The 17,008-nt window shown below is 48.9% G+C and overlaps 1 pseudogene; it reads right to left on the bottom strand.

Annotated features, from left to right (window-relative positions):
• Window positions 1–559: 559 nt before the first annotated feature.
• Window positions 560–677, bottom strand: LOC134947298 (5S ribosomal RNA; annotated as a pseudogene).
• Between the last annotated feature and the right edge of the window lie 16,331 nt (window positions 678–17,008).

The following is a 17,008-nucleotide window of genomic DNA, read 5'->3' on the forward strand; positions in this document are numbered from 1 at the left end:
TAATCCCATGCCTTCTGTATAGCAGCGGCCATATTTTCGGAGTCTTGCACAATCATATTTTGAGTACTCCATGCACATATGTAGAGAGAGACAGATAAGTGTATCAGCATTAGCATTAAAGCATACACTCCTACATAACTTATTGAAAGTCTATGCCCAGTGGGATATCTGATCATAAATGGATAATGTAGAAAGTAAACAGCAATATGATATGCATGCAGATATTAAACAGTAGCACAATGCGGATAATGAACAGCAGCATAATATAAAGTGCATCATTTTATGTTAAATAGTGCAATATCTAGCCTTTTTGTTTAAAGGGGGTATTACTCAGTATATAGATCCTTATCAAATAAATATTAAATAACCATATTATGAGATTGTGCAGTGCGCGAATGTGAGACCGTATTTGCACATTGAAAATATTAAAAATATTAAAAAATATTAAAAAATATATATATGTGAGTGATTAATTATATACAATTATATACAATTACCCATACTATTTGGATGACGGTTCAAAGTACATTATCTTCCATAGGCCTCTATGAATATTCGTTCCATACAGTACCTGATCTTCCCAGGTGGTCCCCCTCACTGGTACTGATCAGGCCCAAGCTGCTTGGCTTCCAAGATCGGATGTATTTGGGCATTTCCAGCGAGGTATGACTGTACCGACGTTGTGCCTTAATATGCACTTGCTCCGCACCTCATTAGTATGTACTACTCTTTATATTTAATTAAGTGAATGTGTATACATATAATGTGATGAGTGGAGTTATCTAGGTAGGCGGAAGTGTAGGGAGGTGTGGTAGGGTGAATAGGGTGGGGGGGGGGAGGGGGGGGAAGGGGGGGGGGGAAAGGGGGGGGGGGGTTGTAGTGGTGGTGCGTTGATGTTTGTGGAAGGGTGTGTATAATAGGGTGGAGGGGAGGGAAGGGGGTTTGGATGTGTGCTTTGGTGAAGATACTGAGATGACTCTAGGATGGAATTAACATGAAGAGGAGAGAGACGGATATGAAATCAATTACCGTTTATCTCTCTCTCCCCCCGTATCTTACACAATTGTATCTCAGGGTTTACCACCCTGGATTTTTGAGGGACCAAGCTGACGCCCCATTATTAGCATTTGGGGAGTATCATTAAGGGCAGTCTGTTTAACTTAAAACTACATATCTGTTTTACACCACATGTGGCGCAGTACTAATCTCTATTTTTACACAGGACTATGTATTTATTTATATATTTATCAAGGGGCCCAGACCATACACTATAAGTTGGCCAAGCCTCTAAACATGGGCCCCTACCACTGCATTTCCTTGGTGGGCCCTTCATGCCCCAGTCCAACACTGACTGTTACTACAGGTTGAGTATCCCTTATCCAAAATGCTTGGGACCAGAGGTATTTTGGATATGGGATTTTTCCGTATTTTGGAATAATTGCATACCATAATGAGATATCATGGTGATGGGACCTAAATCTAAGCACAGAATGCATTTATGTTACATATACACCTTATACACACAGCCTGAAGGTAATTTTAGCCAATATTTTTTGTAACTTTGTGCATTGAACAAAGTGTATGTACATTCACACAATTCATTTATGTTTCATATACACCTTACACACACAGCCTGAAGGTCATTTAATACAATATTTTTAATAACAGTGTGTATTAAACAAAGTTTGTGTACATTGAGCCATCAAAAAACAAAGGTTTCACTATCTCACTCTCACGCAAAAAAGTCCGTATTTCGGAATATTCCGTATTTCGGAATATTTGGATATGGGATACTCAACCTGTATAGTAAATCTATTGTTAAAGAGAACACCCAAATCTTTCTCCATTAAGTAATTCTGTAGAGCAGGGGTGGGGAACCTTTTTTCTACCAAGGGCCATTTGGATGTTTCTAAAATCCTTCGGGGGCCATACAAAAATTATCAACTTAAAAATTACCCTGCCCCCCAGTAATTATGCCGCTTAGTGGTAATGAGTGCGCGCGCCAAAAAATGGGTGCGGCCAATTAATATGGGACGTGATACACATTTGCCCCCAATAGTGCAGTGCCAGATACACATATGCCAGTGCAGTGCCAGATACACATATGCCCCCACAGTGCCAGATACACATATGCCAGTACAGTGCCATATACACAAATACCCCCGCAGTGCCATATACACAAATGCCCCCGCAGTGCCATATACACAAATGCCCCCGCAGTGCCATATACACAAATGCCCCCGCAGTGCCATATACACAAATGCCCCCGCAGTGCCATATACACAAATGCCCCCGCAGTGCCATATACACAGATGCCCCCGCAGTGCCATATACACAGATGCCCCCGCAGTGCCATATACACAAATGCCCCCGCAGTGCCAGATGCACAAATGCCCCCACAGCGCCAGATACACAAATGCCCCCACACGTGCCCCCCCCCACTGTGCTGCTCACCGCTGCTGCTGTGTGTCAAGGGTGGGGAGGAGAGCGCAGCATGCGCCTCCTGACCCTTAGTGCTCCGTCCCACGGCTGCGGCGTGTCTCAGCTGTCAGGGGTCAGGGCAGGGAGGAGAGCACGGCTATGTCGGGCAGGCGGCGGCGTGTAGTACCTCAAACCAGCCGCCGGTTTGTGAGCCAATCAGATCTCGCAGACCGGAAGCGGCGGCTTCTGATTCGCTGCCGGTCCGTGAGCTCTGATTGGCTTACAAACCGGCAGCTGGTTTGAGATCCTACCCGCCGGTGCCGTTGGACATAGCTGCTGCTGCGCTCTCCTCCCTGCTCTGACAGCTGAGACACGCTGCCACACAGCAGCGGGTGGGCCGGAACAAACGGCTTTGCGGGCCTTACACGGCCTGCGGGCCGGAGGTTCCCCACCCCTGCTGTAGACAATCAATATCTCTATCTGATTTCATTATTTTACACAGCTTAGTGTCATCTGCGAAAATGGAAACATTGCTTTCAATACCTTCTCCCAGGTCATTTATTAATATGTTGAACAGTAATGGTCCTAGTACAGTCCCTTGAGGTACACCACTTAATACTTTAGCCCAGGTTGAGTAATTGCCATTTGCCACAACTCTCTGTTCCCTATTATCCAACCAATTTTTGACCCATGTACAAATTTCGCTTCCAAGTCCAACCTCTTCTAGTTTGTGTATCAACCTCATATGCAGTACTTTGTGAAAGGCTTTTGCAAAATCTAGAAAGACCATATCCACTACGTGTTCCAGGTCTAAGATCACACTCACTTCCTCATAGAAGCTAATTAAGTTGTCTGACATGACCTATCCCTCACATATCCATGCTGGTTCCTACTAATAAGCTTGCGGGACCATAAATGTTCCTGAATGAATCCTGTTGGTCTGTTTTGCTGCTCCATTCCTGATGTCCAGATAAGTTCTACATATTCTTTTTAGATGTACGTTTTTATGTGTGTTTTTCAATATATTTGTTTTAAATGTATTGCGCCATATGCTGTTATTTCCATCCGACATATCACTGGAGCCTGAGAAAATCTAGAGTCTGTCTTATACATTTGTGAAGAGGATATACTTTATGACTATTCACTACATCTTTATACTGGTGTGTCTTCAATACGCCACACAGTGGGAGATAAAAGATGTGAGTGAATTGACAGGTCCCATGCAACTTGCAGTGTCAGCATCTTCTTTTGCCAAAAATGCATCTTAATAGCAGCGTGATGTGACTAGGATACCACGGAGACTGAGCTGATTAATTTGATATGTGACTTGTATATTGTGTGACTGAGTCTGTATACGGAGCACAAGAGAATGTGTATTGGAAAAAAGTTTTCCTCCAAATCCATCCAGTGGCAGGTCCATAACAGGCTCCCCGGGTCAAAGTTCTGCCCAGTATACATCAACAGGAGGTCCAACGGAGACCTCAATCCTCTAGTATGTCCTCTGGGATCAAGTGATACCACTTTGTGAAGTTTTCTTCCAAATCCATAGAGTGGAATGCCCAGAACAGATCGAACTGGGACCCTATCCCCCAAGTATATATTTAGGGATACAATGTTATCACTCTGTGAAGTTTTCTTCCAAATCCATCCCATTGAAGGTCCAGAACAAGCAACCTGGGTCAAAATTCTCCAGGCGCATTCCATCGTTAGGTCCGACCTGGACCCTAACCCCCCTAAAACCTGGCCAGGATCCAACTGGACCACTTCACCGAATGCATAACCGGACAGACAAACAAACCAATTAATTTTATATATACAGTATCCAGCGGTGCAAGTATGCAGGTATGCTCAGGTACGGAGTACCCTTAAGAATTTGGCAACGGGTACGCTGTATCACCTGCCACACACTTTGCCATTACCACAATTATAATGTGCCACAAAGCAACAAGACCATGGTGCTTGGCAGCATGACAGCTCCTCACACTTTGTCAGGGTTACTGGGAGTGCGAAGTGGCTGTATTTTCATGTTATAATGGAGGCATTACTATATATTGTTATTAAATTGGGGGCATTACTATATATTTCTATTATACTGGAGGTATCACTATATATTTCTATTATACTGGAGGCATTACTATATATTTTTAGCCTTGCCTCCAGATTCCCCCCCCCCCCCAAAAAAAAAGGGGCTGTGTCGTGTGGCCACGCCACTAGTGTAATGTAGCCACTCCCACAAGCAGCATGTGGTCACGCCCCTCACACCACATGGCCACGCCCATTTTTCGTCACTCAGTACCACTAAGAAAATATTTCTACTTGCACCACTGACCGTATCAAATATATGGCCTTGGCCCCAAATGGGCAGATTTTTTTGAGTTTTAATCCAGTCATTATTTTAAGTTGGATAATAAAGAGAATGTCCATCAAGCCATGTACGAGCCTATGAAGAGCGAATATACCTGCATATTAACTCTCTCTCATATATATATATATATATATATATATATAACAAGAAGTAATAGCCGGCACTCTCAGTATAGTCAATTACCGGGGTGCCTTCCAATGCAGGGAATAGAGTTGATATAGTCCCCTGGGTGTAGCTAAATGCATCCACTCACCCTCCAGGAACCAGGCGGCACTCCACGGATTTTTGAAGAATAGCTTTTATAAATTCAGCAAAAAGTTCAATACATAGTGCAAAATCAAACCGACGTTTCAACGCCTCACAGGCGTTTTTTTCAAGGTGCACAGTGCAAACAAAAATAAAGAAAAACAACAAACAACAAAACCCACAAGTGTACTCACCTAAATAGGCACCAGTGTATGATCTCCCCTCGTTCTGCTTCCGGACGCCAGCGGCGAGTCGCATCCGCGCTCCGGGGCTGGGCCAGCGGCGCCCGTCAGTGACGTCATTCCGTTGCCAAGCAACCAGACGCGATGCGTGTTACCACCGCCGCTCCGGGAAGCTAAACAGAGGGAGCCGGCCTTAGATGAGGTAGTACAAAAATTCTTGGTACGAGGATATGATAGAAAGAACTTAATTAAGCTTAAAAATGAAGTGATGGGGATCCCTAGGGATCAATTGTTGAATCCAGGTATTAAACAAACATCTAATAAGATCCCGTTTGTGACTGAATACACCACTGCCAGTGGGGTGCTTCCTAGAGCTACTAGGGCCCTATGGCCCATTGTTACATCTGATAGGGATTTACCGTGCTTTAAGAATAAGACTGTGATGCCAAGTTATAAGAGGGGTAGGAACCTTCGGGACCTGTTGGTAAAGACTGATGTGACCCCTAAACGAACATCCATCAATACTAAAGGGTGTTTTAAATGTCTATCATGTGAGACTTGCTGCTATATGGAATCAGGGCCCACCTTTGTACATCCTGGTACCCTACAATCCCATCGGATACAACACTATGTGACCTGCACAACTCAATTTGTGATCTATGTTATTTTTTGTCCTTGTGGGCTTGTGTATGTAGGTCAGACTATAAGGACATTTAGGGAGCGTATGGCCCTACATCGTTCAGCGATTAGGGGGGCTCTAGAAGGGAAGAAAAGTGACCAACCTGTCGCTCGCCATTTTAAAATGGCGAATCATAAATTGTCTGATCTAAAATATAAAATTCTGGACCATGTACCGGCATTGACACGTGGGGGGGACAGAGCAAAAATACTGGCACAAAAAGAAGCCAGGTGGATCTTTGTTCTTAAATCCTTAACTCCACACGGCCTCAATGAACAAATGCCATGGAATGTCTTTTTATGAATAATAGTTCTTCATCTTATATTGTGATCTTTCCATCTATAATATGTAGTCTGTATATTCTATTTTGTTATCTGTTTATGCCTTTGATGGTGATGGTGTCTGATTCTATTATCTTTTATGGTAATGATATCTTTTTAAGTCCTCTTATGGTTTTTACAGTGTCTATGTCCATTGCTGCATGCCTAATATACATTCTCCTTTGTCTCTGTTTTTAACGGTTTTAATTGGTTTCTTACACGCATGCACTTTTCTAATTAATAAGAGTGTAATTGCCTTCTCCCTCTGTTTAGCTTCCCGGAGCGGCGGTGGTAACACGCATCGCGTCTGGTTGCTTGGCAACGGAATGACGTCACTGACGGGCGCCGCTGGCCCAGCCCCGGAGCGCGGATGCGACTCGCCGCTGGCGTCCGGAAGCAGAACGAGGGGAGATCATACACTGGTGCCTATTTAGGTGAGTACACTTGTGGGTTTTGTTGTTTGTTGTTTTTCTTTATTTTTGTTTGCACTGTGCACCTTGAAAAAAACGCCTGTGAGGCGTTGAAACGTCGGTTTGATTTTGCACTATGTATTGAACTTTTTGCTGAATTTATAAAAGCTATTCTTCAAAAATCCGTGGAGTGCCGCCTGGTTCCTGGAGGGTGAGTGGATGCATTTAGCTACACCCAGGGGACTATATCAACTCTATATATATATATATATATATATATATATATATATATATATATATATATATATACAGGTTGAGTATCCCATATCCAAATATTCCAAAATACGGAATATTCCGAAATACGGACTTTTTTGAGTGAGAGTGAGATAGTGAAACCTTTGTTTTCTGATGGCTCAATGTAACAAACTTTGTTTAATACACAAAGTTATTAAAAATATTGTATTAAATGACCTTCAGGCTGTGTGTATAAGGTGTATATGAAACAAAAATGAATTGTGTGAATGTAGACACACTTTGTTTAATGCACAAAGTTATAAAAAATATTGGCTAAAATTACCTTCAGGCTGTGTGTATAAGGTGTGTAAGTAACATAAATGCATTCTGTGCTCAGATTTAGGTCGTATCACCATGATATCTCATTATGGTATGCAATTATTCCAAAATACGGAAAAATCCGATATCCAAAATACCTCTGGTCCCAAGCATTTTGGATAAGGGATACTCAACCTGTGTGTGTATATGTATGTATGTATGTATATATATATATATATATATATATATATATATATATATATATATACTGAAATCCACCACACTCCATTCCCAGGAGTGGAGTGCACACCTGCACTCACCAACCCCAGGCAGGGGTGCAGTGGCTTGTGACCAAGTAAAGGGACTCTGATGTGATAGCAGTTGCCAGGTTTTTAAAAATCTGGGTGATAGAGCAGGATTTGCAGTGAAACGGGGTCCCTTGATGTTGGGCTGCAAGCTTAAATGCATTGTATAATCCAAGAACTAAAACCCCATTATTTATTTATGTACTTAATGTATTAAGGTGAGTGAGCTGGGCTGTCAGTATATTATTTAAGCAATGTGGTCACAGGCCACTACACCCCAGCCTGCGGTGGGTGAGTGCAGGTGTGCACTACATTCTTGGGAATGGTGAGTGCAGTGGATTTCTCTGTGTATATTTGGTTCATTTTTAATTAACATTTTTGTGATTATAGCTTTCTCATGCACCCCTTCTAAGCTCATTTACTTTAAACCTGTGTCAGCTGCCTACTTGGTGGTAACTTAGGGAATGTGTTGGTAACTGCCTCACCTTTAAAAGTCAGTTAAGTTAGTTGGCAGGTGAGTTTTAAACATGGAAGCATATTTTCAATTTGACTCTGATGTGATAACAGTTGCCAGATTTGTAAAAATCTGGGTTATAGAGTAGGACCATTATCTATCTATTTATTTATTTATTTATTTATTTATTTATGTACTGATGTATTAAGGTTAGTGAGCTTACTATGGTGAGTGACGGGCTCTCTGTATATTATATTATATTATATTATATATATATAAAATATATGTACAGGTTGAGTATCCCTTATCCAAAATGCTCGGGACCAGAGGAATTTTGGATATGGGATTTTTCCGTATTTTGGAATAATTGCATACCATAATGAGATATTATGGTGATGGGACCTAAATCTAAGCACAGAATGCATTTATGTCACATATACACCTTATACACACAGCCTGAAGGTAATTTTAGCCAATATTTTTTATAACTTTGTGCATTAAACAAAGTGTTTGTACATTCACACAATTCATTTATGTTTCATATACACCTTATGCACACAGCCTGAAGGTCATTTAATACAATATTTTTAACAACTTTGAGTATTAAACAAAGTTTGTGTACATTGAGCCATCAAAAAACAAAAGTTTCACTATCTCAGTCTCACTCAAAAAAGTCCGTATTTCGGAATATTCCGTATTTCGGAATATTTGGATATGGGATACTCAACCTGTATATGTATATGTATATGTATATGTATATGTATATATATATATATATATATATATATATATATATATATATATATATATATATATATATAATATATGTATATGTGTGTGTATGTATATTCCATTGGATACCTTTTATTAATATCACCATTCTTTAAGGTTTTTTAAAAATATGTCTTACCATGAAGATGTCCATTTATGGATGAAACACGTAGGGTTTCTGATACCATTTCCATACACTAAGCAGGAGGATCCTGCCAATTGAGCTCACACCCATATGGGTGGTGGCAGGAATATACCATCACCTCAACTGTATAGTGATTGTGGAAAATTTGTCACCTCCGTTATGCTGTAAGCAGTTTTTATATATTATAAATGGTTGTTTCTAAAAAAAAAATAGATTTTTAATGAGTAAACATATGCCTGGATAACAGTGTAAGTGAAAAAAATAGTTTACATATTTTTGTTAGAAATGTGTATTAAACCTCACACGTCAGATGCTTCCACGCGCCACTCAAGCACACTTATCTTATGAAATAAAGACACCACAACTGTAGTTGGCGTGAAAGGGGTCAGCTTTTATTTTCTGACTGAGAGGGAGGCCTATTAAATACTAAAACTAAAATGCAAACTTCCCTCTCTAACTAAAGGTGGCGAGGAGAAGAACGGTTAAACATAATAAATGTAACATGGGTGATAAACATTATAATACATAAAAAACAAGCAGTAAAAAACATATGTGTTAGGGAGCCTCCTGCCCCAGATGTTCCGGGATCGGCCTGCTGCCTCCATCCCAGACATCGAAAATCAAAAATCCAAGGACAGGGGTCGACCTTCTGCCACTACCCCTGTCCCCCAACGGTTGCAGGGACGGAGGTACGCTCCGCCCCTACGGGATAAAAGTTGGGCCACCGGCCCCGACATCCACATATGTTTTATACTAATTATATGGACCCACTTGTCAAAATGATGCCCGTAAACTAATTCTAAAAGATATAAATTACCTATAAATACACCCAAACTGACTAACTGTGAACTCATCATTAAACTTAAGTAACCGTTCAGAAAACCGGCCAACTGCCAGGTTACCAACCTGCCACCGCCACCGAACTAAAAAACCCACACAACAAATACAGAAAAACTAACTAGAGAGACTTAAGAAAGCACAAAAGAAAACCAAATGAACTATCAAAAGGAAAGAGCTATCTAGAGGGACCTAAGAATGTAAATAATGTCCTCCAGGAAGATCAGCATGCCAGCCGGGGACAAATGCACCCCGTCAGACCGGTATCGGATCACGGTAGGAAATACCACCGTGCGGCACAACCAGCCCGCCATGCTGGAGGACAGCACGACCAACGACCGAATTGACCCTCCTCCGAACCAGGTCAATCGCCCCGGGGTTAAAGGCTCCGCGCCAAGACCGCCGAGGAACGATGTCCGACCAGAGGATGAGGCAAAACGGCCAGTCAGCCATGAGTTCCAGTAGCTGGCACCTGATTTCGAGGCGAATGTCGAGCCCAGTGCGGCGTACCAGATCATTGCCCCCCAGATGCAAGACCAAAATCAGGGGGTACCCAAATCGGCGAACTGCCGCCCGAAGCCAGTCCCGCAGGCCATCCCAGCGGAGGCCTCTACGCCCCAACCAGCGCACAGCCTGCAGCTCCGGAAACCGGGCGGTGTCGCAGGCCAGAGCCGACACGGACAGCCAGTAGATGTAGGAATGGCCGACAAACCATAGAAAGTGCGGATCTAACCGCTGCCCTGCAAAATAAGGTGTGACTAAGGTTAGGAATGAAATAAATAAGGTATGTAAATGAGAAACCTGACTGCAGCCCTAACGGGGAGGGAGTGTGTGGGGGGGGGGGGGGGCGCCCAATTTGACTTGAGGCAAAAACGAAACTTCGTTAGCCGGCAAAAGCCGAAATTAAAACCAACGATAAAACAAAAATTCCTCAAGGCCCCCGCAATCACAAAGTGCAACTGCGACGAGCGGCTAGTCCTCAAAGGGGCGCACTGGGAGGAAAAGGCCTGATATAGCGTCTGACTGCACCAGACCTCCACCTACCCAGTGCCCGGACTTCGACCTCGGACCAACCCGCCGCAGCGGCAGCTGAAGCAGCGCCGATGCGGAAAGAGTGAGTCCCATAGTCGGCCGGAGATAGACCCAGGTACAAAATACAACGCCCCAAAACCGACCGGAATTGATATCTGGTCAACGGGGAGCCGTCACAATGGACGAGCCACCCGGTGGGCGTTGGAGGCCGTATGGACGAATATGCCCGGGCCGCGGAAACTGGACAAATGCCCCGCGCACGAGCCGGACCCATTCGAACCCACTGCCCCCTGCCGGCTACGTCAGTCTTGGAGCGCTGAATTCTGCACCATAAACCGTCGGGGCGGATGACGACGTGGGCCTCCAGCATGGGCAAGACCGAAGCCCGAGAGACGGACACCAGCTCACCCACCCTGAACGCACCGTGGAAGGCCATAGTAAAGGCCGCCCGGAAGAGGCGAACCTCGTATCCCGAAAAGCAAATGCTCTGTAGGGATCCCAAAATCCGCCTCAGCAAAGCACCAGTGATCGGCTGGCGGGTATCCGGGAGGGGCGGGGTGGCCCGAGCCCAACCTTTCAACACCCGCCGGAGGAAAAAGGACTTCGTAAAATCCGCTTCCCCCCGCAGCTGCAGAAAGTAAGAGATACCTGCCAGAACCCTGTTAACAGACGCCCGCGAAATCCCGTCGGAGTACAGAACCCAGATGTAATCTAAAAGTAAATCATGAGAGGTCTTACCACACTGGCCTCTCTCCCGGATGAAGCGACACCACCGCTCCCAGGCGGCCCGATAGGCCGCAAAAGTTGCAGGGGCCAATGACCTGTGGGCTAACGCCTCCATTCCGGGTGGATGACCTGCCACACAGAAGCAGGACATAATTCCCCATGGAGGAGAGCTGCAGGAGCCAAGCGCCTAAATCGCTGCAAATCGCCGCGTGACAGGGCATCTGCAATTTCGTTACGCACGCCAGGGACATGTTTGGCTCGCAACGTAATGTTGTTGACCAAACATAACAAGACTATCTGCGCAATGACCCGCAATACCGGCAAGGACGTGGATTTTTGGCGGTTGATGGCAAAAACCACGCCCAGATTGTCGCACCAGAAGACAACATGTTTATTACGCTGGGCATCGCGCCATAAGTCTAAAGCGACCAGAATAGGAAAAATTTCCAGCAACAGCATGTTCGTAGTGAGGCCCATGCGAAGCCAGGCATGCGGCCAAGGAGAGGCACACCAACGACCCGCAAAGTAAGCGCCAAACCCGAAAGCGCCGGAGGCGTCCGTGAAAAGCTCCAGGGTCGGGCTAGACACGATCGCCTCCTGCCAAATACAGGTGCCGTTGAAACGAACAAGAAATTCGTCCCAAATGCTTAGATCCCGACGGATTTCGAGGGACAACCTGAGGAAATGATGCGGGCGTCTAACCCCCACGGTAGCCCGTTCCAATTTTCTACAGAAAACCCTGCCCATGGGGATCACTTTGCAAGCAAAGTTAAACAGGCCCAATAGGGATTGGGCCTGTTTGAGAGTGAGCTTGCCCGCGGACAGCGCATATATGATACCGTCACGTAAACGCAACACCTTGTCCGAAGGAAGCCTACAGAGACCCCTGACCGTATCAATCTGGATCCCGAGGTAAACCAAGGAGGCGGAGGGTCCCTCCGTCTTTTCTGGTGCAACCGGAACCCCGAAGCGCGCAAAGAGGGCCAGAGCCCCCTGCAGCAGGTTGACGCAGCGAGGGGAGTCTGAGGGGCCGATAAAAAGAAAATCGTCCAAGTAGTGGGAAATTCCCCGTTCGCCCGTTGCCTGCTGGAGACACCAGTGGAGGAAGGAACTGAATCTCTCAAAGTAGGCGCAAGAGATAGAACAACCCATAGGGAGGCACCGATCTATGTAGTAGCCATCGTCCAGCTTAAAACCCATAAACCTGAAGGCGGAAGGGTGCAGCGGAAGGAGACGAAACGCAGACTGGATGTCCAACTTACACATAACTGCCCCTGGGCCAAAAGACCGTACGGTGTCAATGGCCGAATCAAAGGACAGGTAAACGACCCTACACTGGTCAGCAGGGATAGCGTCATTAACCGAGGACCCCACAGGACAGGAAAGGTGTTGGATGAGGCGAAATTTGCCCGCTGTCTTTTTGGGCACTACGCCTACGGGGGACAAGACCAAGTCTGGCAAGGGGGGCTCCCGGAAAGGGCCTATCATCATCCCTAAGGCCACCTCCGCCTCTACCTTGTGCCGGAGCACGTCCGGAAACTCCCGAGCCGAACGCAGGTTAGTACCCGCCCCAGGACCCACCCGTCCATGTATCGGCAAGGGGAAACCCGACGCGAAACCTAAGTGTAAAAATCGGGCGTCCCCCGACCGCGGGTATCGTCGCAGCCAGGGAATGAGCGCGCAAAGTCTAATTGGGGTGGGAGCTGTGGCTAGCGCCGGTGGCCGCGGGAGCGCGACTCTGTCGGGGCTGCGAGCCAAAAGCACTCCCGGTCCCAGGACTGGGGCAATCCTTAATGCCGTGGCCCCCGCCACATCTGATACAGGAGTGGCGAAAACGACATCGCCCCCCCAAGTCGCATTGTGCATTATTAAAAGCGAAGCATTTCCCATGCCCCGCGCGCCCTGCGCCTCCGCGAAAGCCGGCAGAACGAGAGGCAGGTTTTTTTGCCCATCGTCTTGCCGTGCCGCCGTCATCAGTGGCGGCCGAACCTTGTGTCAGTTCAGAGCACAATTCCACGTCTTTTTTACCAAAGTTATAGATCTGCCGGCCATGTTGTTTGCGTCGGAAATCCTCGTCGTAGCGCCGCCAGGCAGACCCTTTGTACTTATGGTACAGAACGTGTATGAGAAATTGATAGCGCACCACGTTCATATGTTCATCCGGGCGCGTCTCTAGGTAACACGCCGCAAAGATCAACATGCAGCGGACCCAATTCTGGTAGGACCGCAAAGCGTCCTCGCTACCCTGCCCCATTTTCTTAGCCGAAAGCAAGGCTTTGCGATCGTCGCTGGTAAGGGCAAAAATGTTCACATATTGGCCCTTACGGATACGGTCCCAGACCCGGGGCCTGAGTCCACGTTGTACCGCCGTATTGGCGCAGTGCACGGTGTCTGATTCCACCGATACTTGGGACGCGGACGAGGTGGAATACCGCCGCTTGCGTCGTCTACGACGCTTCACCCTGTGCAAGCCGCCATCTGAGGAGGACAGACCCTCCGAGGAAGTAGAGGCAAGGGAGGAATCTGTGCCCCGACGCCTGCGCCTACTGCGCTTGCCGGAAATCCTACCTGCGCTGCTACCTATGCTAGAGGCGCTGGAGCGAGTACCCGAACCCAAGCCGCTAGCGCTCCCCTTGGACCAGTCAGGGTCCGAGGAAGACTCACCTGCTCGAGAGGGAACGCCGTCCGCGCCTCCGGCCACCGAATGACTCGTGGATACACCGGCGGACTCCATTGCCGACCCGACTACCGTGGCTGGGGAGACAAAAGAGACATTGTTCCCCTGCTCCGCCACCGGTCCCGCAGCCACCGGGAGCGGGGCAAAAGGGGGGGTAGTTGCGCCAGTAGACAGAAGTGGAATAAGGGATTGCGCAATGCTATCCGCCAAGGAAGCGGTGGGCCGCCCCAGTCCCCCGGGTACGGAGGATAACAAGGGAGCCACCGCTGACACTACAGCGGCACAAATGGCAGACAAGACAGAGGCGTCCACCAAGGGTGCAGTCGCAGGGGCAGGTGAAGTAAGGACGGACCTCCTCCGCGAGTCACGCGCCCGACGTGAGGTACGCAAACCTCCCGTCGGGAGCAAGGATCCGGAGGATCCCTCACTGTCGGGAATCATGGCACCACCGCCTGGCTGCGCCAGACCGCGTATAGACCGCCGACCCCTCGACTGTCTACCGACCCGAGCGTCAGCCACAGGAGGAGAAGCCGGAGAGTCGTCGCCACTAGAAGGGAGGAGTGCGACGTCGGACTGAGAGCTGACCGCGGAAGCGTCGGCAGTTGAAAATTGGATGCGGGGAGGGGGTGCTGGGTCGTGATCCGCCTGCGCACGCCGCCCCCTAGAGGGGTGATTAGCTGGCAGGCGCGACCCCGGCCGCTGTCTGCCAGGAAGCGCGCGGCCGCGGGCGGCGGCCGAACCACTTGCCAAGGCGGGCGTCCTGGATGGGCCCGACGCCCCGGGCCCCACCACGAAAGGGGAGGTCGGACGGGCAGGCACACCGCGGGCGGGCGCGGGCCGCCCCCGCGCGACAGGCCCCGCACTGTCTGCAATAGATAATGCCCCCCCCGCTGGCGCGGAGCGGGGGCGACGCCCCACCCCAACGCGGGAGGGCGCTGACCGCACGGGTAAGGGGGGTAGTGGCACAGAGGGGGTAAGCCTCATATGGGCCCCCCTGCTGTGCGGCATGTTTGCAGCACGCGCAGGCAGCAGTCCGGCTGCCGCGCGACCCCCCACCCGCCCACTAACAGAGGCAGCCGTGTTGGGGACTGGTGAGAGCCGCCGGGCGGGAGCTCCGCCCCCGCCCCACGTGACCCGCGCGGCCACCCGCTGTAAGAAGCGGCGGGGCCAGGGACGGTAAAACACCGTCCCTGGCAAGCCGCCTGAGGCTTCTCCTGCTCCCCGGCGCTCCTTCCCCCGCCGCTGATTGCAGCGGGGAAGGAGACGGGGAGGACGCACGTGGGGGAGGGCGGGCGGCCGAGCTCGGCCGCGCACAGCCCTCGTCTCCCTCACAGCCACAGCAGCCGCAGCAGCAGGGCTTCCCCGACCCGGCGGAACATCAGGGGAATCTAAAAGCCGGGCGGGGAGGCCAGCGCTGCGTGCAGGACGGGAAGGGGGGTTTCGTAACCCCGACATGTCCTAAGGAGAGAGGAGTCACCGCAGGCAAAGGGGGGGGGGGAATACCCAGCAATAACCTCTAAGAGAGGAGGAGAAGTATGAATAAAAGAGTTAAGGAATAGGATGAATGTAGAAGTAGGAATATAGGAAAGATAAAATATGGAAAAAAGAGAAGAAAATTAAAAGTATAAATTACTGAATGAATGAATAATACTTGCACTGCCTGCGTGAAGACACTGAAAGAGGCAGGAAATGGTGGATTAGCCACCTATATCCAGGCTGTACAGCCCCTATCCACAATCCGGCCAATGGCCTACCAGTTCCTCACTCAACGTTCCTCCCACTACAAAAACATTAACCCCTTGCAGGCCAAAGTGATGCATCAAGCAGCGCTCTGCAAGCACGGACGGCGTGTTTATGCTGCTGCTGTCATATTATATTCCTTACGCAGTCTGTCTGTCAGTGAGGCGGTGATGTGCTGCTGTCAATGAGGTGGGATGTGCCTCGGTCAGAGAGGCAGGAATGTGCCGCGGTCAGTGAGGCAGGCATGTGCCGCGGTCAGTGAGGCAGGCATGTGCCGCGGTCGGTGAGGCAGGCATGTGCCGCGGTCGGTGAGGCAGGCATGTGCCGCGGTCGGTGAGGCAGGCATGTGCCGCTGTCAGTGAGGCAGGCATGTGCCGCTGTCAGTGAGGCAGGCATGTGCCGCTGTCAGTAAAGCAGGAATGTGCTAATGTCAGTAAGGCGGGGTTGTGCAGATGTCAGTGAGGCAGGAATGTGCTGCTGTCAGGCTGTGATGTGCTACGGTCAGTGAGGCGGGGATGTGCAGCTGTCAGTGAGGCAGGGATGTGCAGCTGTCAGTGAGGCAGGGATGTGCAGCTGTCAGTGAGGCGGGGGTGTGCAGCTGTCAGTGAGGCGGGGATGTGCAGCTGTCAGTGAGGCAGGGATGTGCAGCTGTCAGTGAGGCAGGGATGTGCAGCTGTCAGTGAGGCGGGGATGTGCAGCTGTCAGTGAGGCAGGGATGTGCAGCTGTCAGTGAGGCAGGGATGTGCAGCTGTCAGTGAGGCAGGGATGTGCAGCTGTCAGTGAGGCAGGGATGTGCATGTCAGGCTGTGATGTGCTACGGTCAGTGAGGCAGGGATGTGCTGCTCTCAGTGAGGCGGGGATGTGCAGCTGTCAGTGAGGCGGGGATGTGCAGCTGTCAGTGAGGCGGGGATGTGCAGCTGTCAGTGAGGCAGGGATGTGCAGCTGTCAGTGAGGCAGGGATGTGCAGCTGTCAGTGAGGCAGGGATGTGCAGCTGTCAGTGAGGCAGGGATGTGTAGCTGTCTGTGAGGCAGGGATGTGCAGCTGTCAGTGAGGCAGGGATGTGCAGCTGTCAGTGAGACAGGGATGTGCAGCTGTCAGTGAGACAGGGATGTGCTGCTGTCAGTGAGGCAGGGATGTGCTGCTGT

This window comes from Pseudophryne corroboree, chromosome 1 (genome assembly GCF_028390025.1).
Source record: "Pseudophryne corroboree isolate aPseCor3 chromosome 1, aPseCor3.hap2, whole genome shotgun sequence".
Classification (NCBI taxonomy): Eukaryota; Metazoa; Chordata; class Amphibia; order Anura; family Myobatrachidae; genus Pseudophryne; species Pseudophryne corroboree.